Source organism: Anguilla anguilla, chromosome 1, assembly GCF_013347855.1.
Source record: "Anguilla anguilla isolate fAngAng1 chromosome 1, fAngAng1.pri, whole genome shotgun sequence".
Lineage (NCBI taxonomy): Eukaryota > Metazoa > Chordata > Actinopteri > Anguilliformes > Anguillidae > Anguilla > Anguilla anguilla.
In genome coordinates, this window is record NC_049201.1 from 75,735,047 (window position 1) to 75,748,035 (window position 12,989).

The 12,989-nt window shown below is 50.9% G+C and overlaps 1 long non-coding RNA gene across 1 annotated transcript; it reads right to left on the reverse strand.

Annotated features, from left to right (window-relative positions):
• Positions 1-3: 3 nt before the first annotated feature.
• On the reverse strand, positions 4-8,499 carry LOC118227606. The gene is made up of 3 exons (XR_004765306.1): positions 8,488-8,499; positions 478-481; positions 4-88 (listed from the first exon to the last, which is right to left on the reverse strand). It is a non-coding gene; the product is annotated as an uncharacterized LOC118227606 (long non-coding RNA).
• Positions 8,500-12,989: the final 4,490 nt, after the last annotated feature.

A 12,989-nucleotide genomic window follows, 5' to 3' on the forward strand; every position in this document is an offset into this window, starting at 1 on the left:
CAGGTGTGATTCTCAGGCAGGGTGCTGGTTTGCAGGTGTGATTCTCAGGTAGGGTGCTGGTTTGTAGGTGTGATTCTCAGGTAGGGTGCTGAAATGTGCAGGTTTTTAGAAGTTTCTGTTCTCTTTAGACCCTTAAGCGTTGATATCTGTGTGGAGCCTTTTTGCCTTGTCTAAAGATATTAAAAATGGGTTTTAAATGTGCTTTTAAGACCCCAGAGGTCATTGGTGGAGAGACCAGGCCTTCGTCCGATTGTAGGCATGTCCTTTTTCTCTAGTCATCCAGCATTGTCTCTCCCTCTCTCTCGCGCACGCATACAGTAGATAAGAAATTGCACACACAACTTGTGTGCAGTAATCAGATTAGTGTGGAATGTTGGGGAGAAAAAAAAGCTAGTTTTAATCTGTGATCAGTTCTAATTGCTTTTTTTTTTTTTTTTTTTTTTTTTTTTTGCATTAGAGCAGATTTTTAATTACAACCTGGCTGCCGTGAACAGAATGGAGTGAAATGTCGGACGTGGAGAGAGGGAATGCAGGGGCGGCGTTGTTAAAACTGTGCTCGTTTCCCAAGCAGCCTTTGGGGAAATCCCCGCTCATCCCACAGCACTGTTACCTGCTGTGTACACCGGCCTTCAAGCTCATTTACACCCCCCAAAAAAAAGCAAATTGGGCAAACGCGAAGGTGCAGTTCTCCCTCTCCTCTCTTGCACGTCTGACTGCACACGCGCACCTCCGCCTCCACCTCCCCCACGCTGGGGTAGGAAGTCCCAGGGTCAGAAAGTAAAAAAAGTCCTGCCGTGTGTTTCTTCCACCCACAAACTCAGCCGGCCTCATTTCGCTAGCTGGTTCCTCCTCTTGGCTGAGGAGTTGTGCTTAAATTAGCAAATCCAGGTGACTGGAGCGGAAGTACCTGGGAGGACTTTTACTTCCTGCACCTGGAGCGCCAACCAGGCGATGCGGCTGCCGAGCGACCGTTTCCACTTCCCTTTGCGTCTCCATGGTTACAGGTTGTTTCCCCCTTTTCCCCAGGTTGGATTAACCTCCACAAAAAACTGACCCCCCCCCAACCACAGTCCTGGTGTCTGCACTTTTAAGTGCTTAATTCGGTTGGGTAACTCTTTCTACAGAGGTTGGTTGACTTCGCAGAACAACGCAAAAAATGTTCAGATATTGCTGCTATTTTGACACCCCTTTTTTAAAAATTAGTAGCCAGTTCTAACCCAACTGGTCCAAACCCAGGTGAGGTGAGTTGTCTGTTTTCGTTAAGGGGGTTCCCAGCCCGATTCCTGGCGTCCGACCATCCTGTAGGTTTTCATTTCAACCCTAATTTGGCACACCTGATTTTATTCATTAGCCGCTCAACAATGATCTCCAGCTGTTGAATGAGATGAGCTTTGTTAGGCTTGGAGTGAAAACCTACAGGACGGTAGATCTCCAGGAACAGGGTTGGAAAGCCCTACTTTAGTTGATGGGCTCGGTTATGTGTCCTGAATCTTGTCCAGAAAGGGCTGGTGGGGCCTCAGGCTTTTTGTTTCATCCAAGCAGTGACACACCTATTTCTACTAAACAAGACTCGTGTGGTTGGTTAGTAGAATCAGGTGTGTTACTGCTTGGACGAAACAAAAATCCTGCCCCCCACACCGGCCCTTTCTGGATAAGACTCAGGACCCTGGGACTAGGTTACTGAGCAACAGTAGGGCCTTGTGCACCCGCTGGTTCTGCAGCAGGGGTATCCGGTCTTACCCGAAAAGGGCCGGTGTGGGTGCCTGCTTTTGTTTCAGTCCAGCACTAAGACGCCAGGTTCTGTTTACCAAGGTCTTGATTGAAGGTCATGTTTAGGTAAGTAGTTGAATCGGGTTTTGTGGTGTTGGGCTACAACAAAAACCTGCACCTACACTGGCCCTTCCTGGACAGAACTGGGGACCCCTGCTCTGTAGGATTCAGGTGGGAAACCCCATCTGTTTCCCAGCATCCTCCTCGTGTCAGAGCCCGTCTTGTCCGCAGTTGGTGTTGCCAGATTGGGCGGGAATCCTCCCCATCGGGCTACTTTTAAAAATATTATTGTGCGGGGTAAAATGGCTTTGGGGCGGGTTCACCCTTCTCAAATATGGCAACACTGCCAGCAGTAAGCTTTGAAATAAAACATAGCTGACGCTCCAGTGGATACTGCTGAGATAGAGAAGTTTGCCATTTTTAATACAGATATCAGCTGGCATTTGGAGGTCAGTGCTCCTAAAATGAACTATTTTGTGCTTGAGTGTTTTTCCAATGCAGGGAGAGACTTGTTATCAGATTGACATCTTCCGTTGTGTTCTAGAAATTCTGCTCCCGGACAATGGAAGCTTAACACATGATTAAATATTGAAAATCTTGGGTAATAACAAGGTGTTTATATATTTTTGGTCATTTTTTTTTGTTTTTGCAGAGTAGTTGTGAGAAGTAAAATGTTGCAGATTGCAAAAAATTCTGCTGAAGTTGCTCTGGCACATTAAATCATGTTTTTGTTTTTTATGTGACTGTTTCAATTCACCTGGAGGCCAACACCACAACACCACTGATTGTATTTCAGGTGTTTTGTTTTTCTCAATTTCACTCTCTCTTGTGTGGCAAGTCTGTTTTGCTCAATAATTTTATGTAGCCCCTCGCCCCCCCCCCCCCCCCCCCAGTTTATTTTGAGGGAATTTATTTTACACGTGTCTCAGTGGAGGAGGGTGGTGGGTTGGAATGTTCTGGGGAAACGTGCTGTGGTGAATTTGAAGCGATGTACATCCGGATAACCAGAGGAATGTAATTAATGTGGGGTGGGGTTGGGGGGGGGGGGGGGGGGTAGTGACTCCGGGAGTGGGGCGATACGTTTGGGCCCTTCGACCGCGAAGCGGGGCCGCCGGCCTTCGGCGGGAGCGCGGCTGCCACGGGACGACTCGCAGCTCAAGCTCCCGGCGAGCGGGGCGTGGCCTTTCCAGCGTAGCCATGGTGACGAGATGCTCGCAAGTTAGTTTTATTAATATATTTTATTTATTTTTTTATTTTTTTATTTAATTTGGCTGGTCCAAAAAGCCAGCATGGTTGGTTAAATGAATCTCCTCAGCCGCTCTTTTCAGAAGTTTGCTCTCTCTGTGGGTAAGTAATTAGTTCCTTATTTTAAAAAAAAAAAAAAAATGAAGAAGCTTGTTCCTGTTTTTTCAAATGAAATTGTATGGAGTTTAAACTGGCCAATAAAATCACTTTTACCTCCTCAGTTTTGCCTTTGTCCTCTGCTTTTTACATCCCTGTCTTAAAACACAGCCGGAAGGAGCTCTTGTGATTTGCTGGTTTCATGTTCTCAATTAATGCTTTTGTGCCGAGTTAAGCTGTTCTTGAATCATGTCCTCACCGGTGTAATACTACCTCTGCCCGTCCATGTGGTTTAAGTGTGCAAATTGTCATTGATTTTAGCGCATCTTGCAATATTAAAATATTTGTTTTCCTGGGAAGGAAGGAAGCTTCATTACCCCCCCCAGACACCGGGTTTCGGTACATTGTGGCAGTTGGATTACATGGACACTAGGGGGCAGTAAAAGATCTCCCTTGTCTGTCGGCCACAGTAGATTGCCGTGCGAGATCTACGTTTTATTCGTTTTCCCCCATCCCATTTTGTTTCTTCTGTTGATCATCTTTCATGAAAATGGCACATAATTGTCCCCAAACCTTCAAAGCGCGGTGGTTGGTTTTTTTTTCCGCTGTTATTTTTTCCATTCCTGCTCTTTTCCCAGTGAGAATCCAGGGGCTCCTGAATGTGTACGAATGTGTGGCTGTTTTTTTTTTTTTTTTTTTTCCTTGCTCAATAATTTATCTTTATCTGCCTGTTGCGTCCAATATAATTGCTTTCTAAGAGTGACGTCTTGAGACATAAGCCTGCTGATACTGTGTTTATGCGTGTGGGCATGTTTGTGTGTGCTTGTGTTTAATTGGGTGGATTTTATTGTCCTGAGGGGGTGATTTGTTAAGATAATTGTTTGTGTGCGCATCTGTCTATCTGTCCAGGGCTTCATGTTTCCCTGTGCATATGGATTGAGAGAACGAGTGTGTGTGTGTGTGCGTGCATGCTTTCCGGTGTGTGTGTGTGTGTCTGCCTGCACATGTCCATGTGTGTGTCTGTGTGCGTGCGTGCGTCCGTATGCGTGTGTGCATGCGTGCTCTCCTGTGTGTGTGTGTGTGTGTGTGTGTCTGCGGGCGTGTGTGTTTGCGCATGCATGTATGTGCGTGTGTGTGTGTGTGTCTGCGGGCGTGTGTGTGTGCGTGTGTCTGCGGGTGTGTGCGCGTGTGTGTGTGTCTGCGGGCGTGTGTGTGTGTGTCTGCGGGCGTGTGTGTTTGCGCATGTATGTGTGTGCGTGTGTGTGTGTGTGTGTGTGTGTGTGTGTGCATGTCTCCAGAGGAGTCTGGTTGCTGCCCCCTTCATCTCTCTGATTGGAGGATTTCTCGCTCGTCCTTTTTCCATTGAGCAGGTTTCAGAGTAACAGGTCGCTGCTGTGAAGGCCATGACTCACAGATGCCAAGAGTTCATGCAAACATATCTAACACAGGGCCAAGAGAGCAAGGGTCACTTACCAAGTGAAATTCAGACAAGCTTTCCATAACCGAAAAGGCCCTGCCCTTTCCCGTCTGCAGATAGCGATCACATCGCACACTTTGTCCCGATGTCTCCGTTCAGCTTCCTCCTGACAGCTGGCTGGCAGTCCGTCTGAGCTCCCAGCAGCCTCTTCTGTGTCGTTGTCGTCCCCCCCCCCCCCCCCCCCCCCCCCTCGTTCCCCTGTCAGTCCACAAACATCGGAAAACTTGTCTTTTGCAAAATGCCCCTTCACATTTCTGTTTATCTCCATGTTTCCGTTTAACTCACTGCTGCTGGGGCCTGGCCCTTGACAGTGGCTCTTGTGTGATTGTATCCTTAGCTCCTGTGGTGATTTGCTCACAGTCTGAAATGCACTTCTGTGAGTCGCTTTGGCTAACGGTGTCGGCTTAATGACAAAATTGTTCATTGTAATCTGGTTGCTGTAGGAAAAGTGATGCACAGTCAGATGTGTATGCCTCAGATTGTATGTGTGCACGTGCATGTGTGCGCCTATGCGTGTGTGTATGTGTGCGTGTGTGTGCGCGCGTGCGTAAGTGTGTGTGTGTGTGTGTGTGTGTGTGTGTGCGCCTATGCGTGTGTGAGCGTGTGTGTGTGTGTGTGTGTGTGTGTGTGTGTGTGTGTGTGTGCCTATGCGTGTGTGTATGTGTGCGTGTGCGAGCCTGTGTGTGTGTGTGCGCGCATGCGTGCGTAAGTGTGTGTGTGTGTGTTATGCACTCGTGAGTACGCTTAAGTGGCTTAGCGGGAATAGGAAGCCGCTGATAATGGCAGCCCGGGTCGGTCCGCTCCTTCGGCTTGGAAAATTCCATTAGCTGGAGTCAAAGGGGCCGTGCACCGGGAATGAGCGGCAGCCTTGAGACTGGAGCCAATGGAAATGCCTTCTGTCGGGTCGGGAGCCAATGGAAATGCGTTCTGTCGGGTCGGGAGCCAATGGAAATGCATTCTGTTGGGTCGGGAGCCAATGGAAATGCATTCTGTTGGGTCGGGAGCCAATGGAAATGCATTCTGCTGGGTCGGGAGCCAATGGAAATGCCTTCTGTCGGGTCGGGAGCCAATGGCGGTAGGTCTGGAGACCTGAGGCAGGAGGGGTTTCCTCCCCACACTGAAGGAAGAGAAGATTGTTTTCCCCTCCCCCCTCCTCTTCTGCCCTACCCCCCCTAGACATTAGACAAACATGGATACCCTGCATGTAACCCTTGGTGATGCACCTGGGATCTGGCCCACTTCTCGTGGGGGTGGGGCCCGGGGGCCATATTGTTGAAATAAGCTTATGTATATTATATCCTCATTCGTATGATCCATACATAGAGGGGGAAGGGGGGGAACAATTCTGCCCACTTTGCTCTTGTTTATTTTGATAGACCGTTTTTATTGCGGTCTCTCTGTTACCCCACCCCTTCCCTCACAATTTCCTGTCGGCGTTTGAATGATGGAGGGGGTGCGGAAGCAGAGCTCACGGGGGCCTGGAGCCATCTCACGGAGAGACGGATAACTGGGGTTTCAAACCCACAGCCCTCCCGGTGAATCCCAGACGCCACTTTTAGTTCGGGGTGAATTTCACATCAGAGAGGGATGGAGAGGAGGCTGCACAGGTAGGCAAAGCAATCTTTGAGAGACAGAGGGAGAGAGATTTTTATTTTTGTGAAAGAGGGAGGGAGGGAGGGAGAGGGAGATTTTTATTTTTGTGAAAGTATACTTTCCCCCCCCTGGCTGTGGCAGAGCCCGCTGTGTTGGCTGTGCAGCCTTCGGTCTCTCTGAGCTGGTTCAAAACGGCGTTTGATGGCGGGAACCTTGGTGGGTTCTGGCCACGGCGGGTTCTGGCCACGGAGGGTTCTGGCCGCGCGCACCTGACGCAGGTGTAGGGGGGGGGGGGGGGGGGTTTCGGGCAGAATGCAAACAAGGCAGCAGGTGGAGTCGGAGCTGCTGTCCTCCTCCCGGCCTCTGAGCCCCGCGGTCCTGAGCCAATGAGACCACAGCCTGCTCCTCTGGCCCCGCCCCCTGTTAACCCTTTCAGGCGCGGGTGGTGTTCCACGTGCCGGCCGTTTTTTGGGTAGAACAGGGTCTCTGCGTCCCTCGTCCTGTAGAGGGGCAGGGTGCGCGGGTTTTTGTTTCACTCAACGTCTGCTGTTAATTATTCAGCTCATTTAATTTAGTAATTTAAGTGGCCCAGTCACTTGTTTGATCTGACACCCTTTTGATAGATGTGACAGGCGGCTACCCCTGGGGCGCCGGTTTGGCTGCGGTCTGATATCGGACCGAACCGGCCCTGGTGTGTGCCAGCGGCCTGTGGTCTGATATCGGACCGAACCGGCCCTGGTGTGTGCCAGCGGCCTGTGATCTGATATCGGACCGAACCGGCCCTGGTGTGTGCCAGCGGCCTGTGGTCTGATATCGGACCGAACCGGCCCTGGTGTGTGCCAGCGGCCTGTGGGCCCGGCCCTGGAGCTTTGCCGGGCAGAACTGACACGCCTCAGAACGGGCAAAAATGGACGTTCGGCGAGATCTGTGGTTTTGGTACACCTGTCCCTCGTGGGGTTCCCTGTGCAGAGAGTGTGAGGGCAGGGTGTAGAGGCCCTACGGCGAAGTGCAGGTGAAGCATGCTGAACCAGGTGCGCCAGTATCTGGGTTCTCATTTTGTTCTCATGAACTCACAGGTGAGTTCACCTGTGTGAGCAGCTGCTTTATCTGAGCCTGACTGACGGCTGAGGTACCTGTCTTTACCAGCAGGGGGCAGTGCTCAGTCAGGGGAGATGTCCTGGAACAGGAGATTCATTCATTCGTTCGTTCATACAGTACGTTCATTCATTCATATGTTCATTCATTGCTTGGCAATGTAGAATGACATTTGTTTGTTCGTTCATTCATTCATTCATTCTTTACCAGTTAATGTTAAAAGCAAATTATTTCGGTGAGGCTGGTTGGAGACGTAATGCTGGAGTGCTGTACCTATTGCACCGAGTAACCGAAATCCTGTAGGAGAGGTTGGGCGAGCGTTGGGTGTTCCTTGAGGGCTGAAATTCGGCGTTTAGGGTTCAGAGTTCAGGGCGCCGCCCTAACCCCAGCCCCCCTAATACAAACCCACACTGTTCTTTATATGACGATGAGAGTCTGGATATGTGCCTCAGATTTGACTTTGTACAGAGAGAGAGAGAGAGCCCCCCCCAACCCCCCACCCAGGTGTAATAGAATCTGTTAGCAGCCGCAGGCCTGGTGTGTGTAATCATTGGGAGTGGGGGGTGGTGCGGGTGTGGATTGGGGGTGCCTTAATTAATTACTGAGCTTAAGAACTGAGCTATTTCCACTTTAAAAGATTCAGTTCCCCCCTCACCCTCCCCACCATCCATTTTAATTATACCATGTGTGCATGAGACCCGGACCCCCCCAAGTTCTGCACTGCCCTCACCATGGGGGAGTTCTCCTTTTACTCTCATTTAAACTGAATGTATAATTAGGAAGTGTGTTATGCTCGCTGTAGTTGTAATGCAAAACCCCATGTGTTTCCCCTCACGCCCCCCCCCCCCTCCCCCCCTTCACACTTTCCCCTGAAGGCTATAGGCACTGTTAAATAATGGGAGTGTCCTTTCTGGATGAAATTATATCCATATCTAGGCTGCTTTTTCTGTGGCTCTCGAAGCCTTTTGTTAAGGGTTTGCTATGTTATTCAAAGTTACTACGCACACGTCTTACGTGTGCGTGCGTGCGTGCGTGTGTGTGCGTGCGCGTGTGCGTGTGTGCGCGCGCAAGAGTGATAGAGAGACTGAGCAGATGTGTTTGTATGACGCTGTGAGCAGGTCTGTGTGTGTGTGTGTGTGTGAGCATGCAAGTGTGTAAGACTTAGCAGGTGTGTGTTTTTGTGTGCGCGCGTATGCGCATGTGTGTAGAACTTTGCAGGTGTGTGTGTGTGTATGTGTGTACTATGATTGCTTGCAGCTCAGAGCTAATAATTTGAGTGACAGGGGAGTCCTCTCACCTGCGTACCTTTGTTAAACCCACATGACTCTTCCGTTTATTGAATACTCATTGTCTTGCCCTGCCTCGCCCCCCCTCGCCCCCCTCCCCCAGGACGCAGGCTCATGAATTAAAACAAGCCCCGGTAACGTCTTCTTACCTCAGGGGGGGGCGGGGGGGGGGGGGGGCGGGGGCGGTAAACTGCAGATTGTTTCCTCTTCTCCAGGGTTTCCCTAGTGGCCCGCTGACAAAGAGGAGGCCTGTTCGCGCTCATTAATTTCTACTTATTTATTTATTTCTGTCTTTATTGCCGTTAATTTATTTCCCGCCCGGGACAGGCAGTCAGCGGCGAGCTCGCCTGCCACTCAGCGAGACTCTGCCGATTGCAGGGGCGGGTCGATCGCTTTCGGGGGTGTCCTTAGACGTGCCGGACAGTGGGTGATGGTCTTTAAATGTGATTGGTCAGAGCTGACCCCTCTCTTCTGTGCTGTTTGTAGTTTAATTGGGCGTGTGTTTTGTAGTCCTCTCATTGCACACGCTGGGCCATCCTCTGAAGGAACTGTCTGGAGGCTCCACTGCTTCTCGACCTCAAGTTGAGCTGAGCACCCCGGACTCTGAATCTGTGCGGTGGAGTTGATCTTGCGCAATGAAATGGGCGAACAGCCTTCCTACCCAAATCATCCCTTCCTGTGTTTTACCTGAACATGGGTCTGACTGAACCACATAACTCTGGACAGAACACTTCTGCTCCCTTTATGACATCACTTGACAGTAGTCTTACTGCTACTGTGACATCAGTGACACAGCTTGACCTCTTTCCGTGACATCGCTGACATGGCTTTGACCCATTATGTGACATCACTGACCCAGCCTTTGCTAGACTCCTTCTGTGACATCACAGACTGTGGCTGAGTCAGACCCTTCTGTGACATCACAGACCTTTGCTGAGTCAGACCCCATCTGTGACATCACAGACCTTTGCTAAGTTAGACCCCATCTGTGACATCACGGACCCTTTCTGTGACATCACAGACCTTTGCTGAGTCGGACCCCATCTGTGACATCACAGACCTTTGCTGAGTCGGACCCCATCTGTGACATCACAGACCTTTGCCGAGTCAGACCCCTTCTGTGACATCACAGACCTTTGCTGAGTCAGACCCCTTCTGTGACATCACAGACCTTTGCCGAGTCAGACCCCTTCTGTGACATCACAGACCTTTGCCGAGTCAGACCCCTTCTGTGACATCACAGACCTTTGCTGAGTCAGACCCCTTCTGTGACATCACAGACCTTTGCTGAGTCAGACCCCTTCTGTGACATCTGTGTTGCAGCCTGTCTGTGTGAGCAGGTGGTCGTTTCTCTTTGCACGGAGAGAAATGCGCATTCATGTTTCTGTAGCTGTAGCGTGTCAGAAACTCCCTGCCAGGTCATTCGTCAGCCCCTATCGCAATCGGGGCATCTTGACGCAGCACGCTGGCACGATCGCCCTTTTGGGTGAGGGAGCTGGGTGTCTCTCTGGGCTTGTGTGGCGCTAGTGGAAACCCTGTTCTGGCACACAGCCAGGCTTCTTCGTCCCCGTGTCGCTCCCCTGGAGATTTTCTCCTCTGAGCGCGGACGTGCGTGCGTGCGTGGAAACCCGCGGGAGAGAGAGCGACGGAGAGGGCGAGCGAACAGTCGGGCCGCCTGCGGGAGCGTCGCGGTTCGGTCTGCTGACCCGCGCCTGTTTGCCAGCATCCCGGCCCCTCTCTCCATCCCGCTCATCTTCACACGCCCCGCTCGCTCGCCCGCTCGCCCACTCACCCGCACACTGGCGAGATCTCATATTCCTCTCACCTCATTCCATCTCTCTCATCTTCTGTCTGCCTCTCATCTGCGTGTCCCTCTCTCGCCCTCCCTACCTCCCTCACTCCACTTCGCTGACTGGTCTGAAAGACAGAGACCTCTCATCTGCGTGTCCCTCTCTCCCTCCCTCCCTCCCTCCCTCCCTTTCTCCGCTTCTCTACAACTTTTTGTTCTTCTGCCTTTTATCAGTCCTTCAAAGATGGACTCGCACGAAAGCATCCATTGCCTAAAAGCATGGAGAGGGTGTTTGTGAGTGAGTGAGAGTGTGAGTGAGTGCGTGTGAGTGAATGTGTGCACGCATGTGTGCGTGTGCGTGTGTGTGTGTGTATGTGTGTATACTTCTCCAGGTCAGGCTGTTCCTTTTTTTTCTGGTTCACTTTTCTGTTCCTTTCAAATTTCTGTTCCCCAAAATACAACCGTTACCAGTTTCAATGGGGTTTGTACTAATATTGCCCGTTAATCTTGAGATTAATGCCTGCTATTTTTTTCCAATTATCTAAACCACCAAAATGCAATGAAGGGAGAGCTATTGCATCAGCCTCAAGCGGAAGCTGAGAGCGCCGGCCTGTAAAGATTGAAAGCCGCATTCAGAACCTCTCAGGACCAGAACAGGCCAAAGCGAAAAGCTGCACCCCAGTGTCGCAGGCAAACCGTCGACAAGCAATCCAGAGAAACAGCCCCCTCAATATTAACAATAACAGATGGTGATGATGGTGATGATAATAATACTTGTACTATTAGTGTTACTGTTAACTTTTCTTTTGTAGCCAGGTTGCTGTCGAGTAGCCTCTGACTTGAGCCATTTCCTGTCAGGCGAACTTGAGAGACCACCACTTCGGAGAGACCACCACATTAGAGACCATCACATCAGAGCGACCACCACACGTGAGACCATCATATTAGAGACCATCGCATTAGAAAGACCACCGCTTTAGAGATCACCACAACAGAGAGACCATCACATCAGCAACCAACACATCCGAGACCACCACATTAGAGACCATCACAGCAGAGAGACCATCAAATTATGGAGCCGTGCCACAGGCCGCCAGCCCTCAAGAGGCACAGACAGACCCCTGAGGGTTACAGACCCCTGAGGGTTACAGACCGCCTGTATGAGACAGAGGGCCAGTAGGCATAACTACTGCGGTCATCTGCATGCGGCTGATTCGGGTCTCCCGCTGGTCCTTTCAGGTCAGCTGGAACAGGCTGCCTCTCTTGCAGCCAATAGCTGGCCTCCTAGAACCAGTGACGAACCCTGCCAATCACCGAGCGCCCCCCCTCCTGTGGGCTTGTCTACAGCATCGCCTCGCTCTGGACCAATAGAACAGACCGTCTTTGTATTCACCACCACAAATATGAAAATTTACATAATTAAAGCCCCTGAATTTCATATTGGATATCCACATTGACTGCAGTGGATTCCCAACATTGTTACTCCAACATTCCAACAAATGTTTATTTATTTATTTTATTTTCTATGTCAGAGCAGCCGACCGGATGGATAAACATGACAGTGGAACGCCACACAAACATCGGAAACCTGAGGCGGGAGTCCGCTGGGCAGCTGCCGGCGGCGGTTCTCAGTCACGCGGGGATCGGCGAATCGGCTCCGCGGCGGCCTGCTGGCGGAGGGGAGGTTCCCCTGCTGGTTCACATTTTTTGTGCGGAGCTGTTCATTAGCTGTTCATTAGCTGTTCCGCATCCTCAGCTGTTCGCGAGCGCACTGCAGCGCCACTGGTTTGCAGAACGCTGGGGGGACACAGCTGGGCCAATGGTGGGCCGATGCTTAGCCGCTGGCTGGCCCACTAACAGCTGGTTGGTTGATGGCCGGGCTGTTAGTGGGCAGTGTAGGTTTTAGTGGACAGCTGTTAGTGGGCAGTGTAGGGTTTGGTGGACAGCTGTTAGTGGGCAGCTGTTAGTGGGCTGTGTAGGTTTTAGGGTACAGCTGTTAGTGGGCAGTGTAGGTTTTAGGGTACAGCTGTTAGTGGGCAGTGTAGGTTTTAGTGGACAGCTGTTAGTGGGCAGTGTAGGGTTTGGTGGACAGCTGTTAGTGGGCAGTGTAGTGTTCAGTGTACAGCTGTTAGTGGGCAGTGTAGGTTTTAGTGGACAGCTGTTAGTGGGCAGTGTAGGTTTTAGTGGACAGCTGTTAGTGGGCAGTGTAGGTTTTAGTGGACAGCTGTTAGTGGGCAGTGTAGGGTTTGGTGGACAGCTGTTAGTGGGCAGCTGTTAGTGGGCTGTGTAGGTTTTAGGGTACAGCTGTTAGTGGGCAGTGTAGGTTTTAGGGTACAGCTGTTAGTGGGCAGTATAGGTTTTAGTGGACAGCTGTTAGTGGGCAGTGTAGGGTTTGGTGGACAGCTGTTAGTGGGCAGCTGTTAGTGGGCTGTGTAGGTTTTAGGGTACAGCTGTTAGTGGGCAGTGTAGGTTTTAGGGTACAGCTGTTAGTGGGCAGTGTAGGTTTTAGTGGACAGCTGTTAGTGGGCAGTGTAGGTTTTAGTGGACAGCTGTTAGTGGGCAGTGTAGGTTTTAGTGGACAGCTGTTAGTGGGCAGTGTAGGTTTTAGTGGGCAGCTGTTAGTGGGCAGTGTAGGCTT